The sequence below is a fragment of the Odontomachus brunneus genome, unplaced genomic scaffold, assembly GCF_010583005.1.
Source record: "Odontomachus brunneus isolate Ranch 3 - 2012 unplaced genomic scaffold, Obru_v1 Obru_scaffold_145, whole genome shotgun sequence".
NCBI classification, from domain to species: Eukaryota; Metazoa; Arthropoda; class Insecta; order Hymenoptera; family Formicidae; genus Odontomachus; species Odontomachus brunneus.
In genome coordinates this window covers 484,924-487,772 of record NW_022639595.1, presented here as the reverse complement: position 1 = coordinate 487,772, position 2,849 = coordinate 484,924, and the positions used below count along the sequence as shown (strand labels likewise).

General features: G+C 32.0%; 1 protein-coding gene across 2 annotated transcripts in view; it reads left to right on the top strand.

Moving 5' to 3' along the window:
* The window catches only part of LOC116850425 (RNA-binding protein 28), an 11,027-nt gene that overhangs the window by 2,458 nt on the left and 5,720 nt on the right, over nt 1-2,849 (top strand). The window lies entirely within an intron of this gene.

The window sequence follows — 2,849 nt, the reverse complement described above, 5'->3', positions numbered from 1 at the left end:
TATTTTCATTCGCTGACAGCTCACGTTACAGCCTTACAGCCATATTCTTAAAGCTACTGTAGACAAGCCTTTAGCGTATCGTTCACGCTCGCAAATTCAGGTATAAATTCTATTGTATTTTATCAGGTTATACATGATTTTGTATTCTATAGGAAATTAACAATAGAAATTCTATCACTATCTATTGTATTCTATTGTATACGATAGAATATTATTCACATTTTATAAATTCACGAACCAAAATCTATATTCAAAACGATAGAAAATGATTATTTTATTCTATCGTTCTCTATATACTTTTTTTCACCAGGGATCAACATCTAGGCAAACATATTTTATGCATATATCTCTGACTTCTTTTTTATTATATCAAATATTTGGACTAAATAGTTTATTTTTGTTGTTGCACTTAATAATATTTTAAGGAAATTATAATTACTGCTTTGACTGCGCAATTGGGGATAATACAAAACATTTAGTATCAGTTAAAAAAGTAGCGCAGCAGCTAAGATGAAACCTAGAAGTATCTGAAATTCTCGAGTTCGCGTCCGACCAGTATTGAGTAAATTTTCAGGTGTGAAAATAGTGAGAAATCATAGAAAAGCTAAACTTTATTTAAAATCAACATAAACTGATTAGTTGAAAATATATAAATTACTTTGTTATTAATTGCTCGTTAATACAATGTTCTGTACAAGGTTTTTGTAACGTTAATGGAATGAGACGAAGTATGGACGAATATTTTCATGTCGTTAGAAGGTTAATGGCAGGTTTATTTTTACCTCCGTGTAATGTTACCATCTTACAATTTAAGATTGTTATAACCTTATAGCAATATTAATGTGCTGTGAGGGTACTTACCTAAAACTTAATTATCTAAAACTATATATATACACACACAAACACACACAGGATATCCCATATGTCACGGATCGGCTGAATATCTCGGAAAGTATGCACTTTTGAGAAAAATATTTCAGAAAAAAATTATAAAATGATGTATTTAGTGATGTTAGCAGTTTGACCTTGGGTGACGTCGCCAAGATCAGGTCAAAGTCAACTTTAGTTTTTTAAATAGAAACATGCACCTTTTATTACGGAATTTTATTTTACATAAAGAAACAAACAACTTTTGTTTGAAAAAATTTTGATACAATCCTTATTTTTTAAGATATTTACGGAAATATCTACAAAATTATTGGTTTTAATAATTTCTTACACAAATTCTATCAACTTTACCGAAAAATGGCAAGAAATAAAAATTGTTTATTTTTGTCTCATAGAACCTCAAGAATTTTTTCAGAATTATTAACTTTTTAGTACTGCATTTTCTTGCATTTTCTTGAAGTACTAAAAAGTTCATAAAAAATTCTGAAAATTTTTTCTCAGAGCTTTTCTCTATTTTTCTCTATGAGACAAAAATAAGCAATTATTTAAGATAATAATAAGTTTTAGACAATAATAATTTTATATATATATATATATATATATATATATATATATATATTAAAATTTGAAGAAATGAAAATATTAGGAACAGCCTCCAATCGCCTTGACCTTGACAAATGTTGTCAAGGTCATGGCCCTGAACAACAAAAGGTTTTAGCCGTCGGTCGAACACCTTGGGTACCAATGCTAATGGTAACAATATTGTAACTTTGAAGCCTTTTAACTCGAAAGATACTTAATGAAAAAATATTTTATTATAGTGTTTTGGAAAGCTCTCGAGGTATGCTATAAGAATATGTAATGAAAAATGGGGAGTTCCATTTGAAAAATTCAAAGTGATCTTAATTACCCCACTCGAGGTCAAACCAATGATATCATCTTATGTCCCCCACGAAATCACAAAACTTTTATCTGAAACATTTTTCCCTAAAATGCACTGTTCAAGAGATATTTGAAGTGATCGATTAAAATGGGACACTCTGTATATATATGAGGCATTCTTCGTCAAACCGGCCATTCCCTCTGTCCAAAATTTGTATGGATCGATTGAGGTCAATCGGGGCTCAAATTTTAGGTGATCATGTCTAGTGTCGTTTGCCATCTAGTCTTTTGAGAAATTCATTATGGCAGCTCTAATATAGCGGCGGAAACTGGAAAAAACGATGGAAAAATCCGTACGTGACTTCCTATACGCTACACGATTACTCAAATCGGCTCCAAAATAATCAACCCAAGATTCTTAAGGTTGCTAATTACGACCTTAAGGCTCCTGGCCCCGGAGCTGAGAACTCCGAATCGACCGCAGAGCCATAGTTAGCTGTGGTGAGAATCACAACCTTATCCAGTGTAGCAACTACATGATAAATGCGATGAGGTTTTGTTCCATGCTACGACTGGTATGAGTTAAACAAAGACGGACAGCGAATATCTATCTGTCCTTGTCTGACTACTGGCGAGCTAACAATCGCGGCAGCAGACACGAGCCAGCAGCGATCTTCTCGCTTGCGCACACACATACACATATATATATACACATGATTCATTCTCTCACCCGTTCTTCTTTTCGCGCGATGCCTTACCTAGAAAGAAATATGTATGAAAACTTGGGATGACTCGTACCAATCCAAGTATCAGCGGGCACTTATAATAATTGTACTAATGTTTTTCTGAACGTCATATATAATAAAAATATAACAAAATTCATATGATAAAATTTAATTAGGACAACGTATAGGTAACTAAAAAACTAAAAAACTTACAACTTTCCCAGATAGCACATGGAATTTAAAAAAAATTCAGTTATATGTTACGAATTCTCAATTGATTTTTAGGTGCAAAAAGAATTTTTTTCACTGACCTGTGAAGAATAAAATGTGAATATCTCACATGAGACAAGTTTT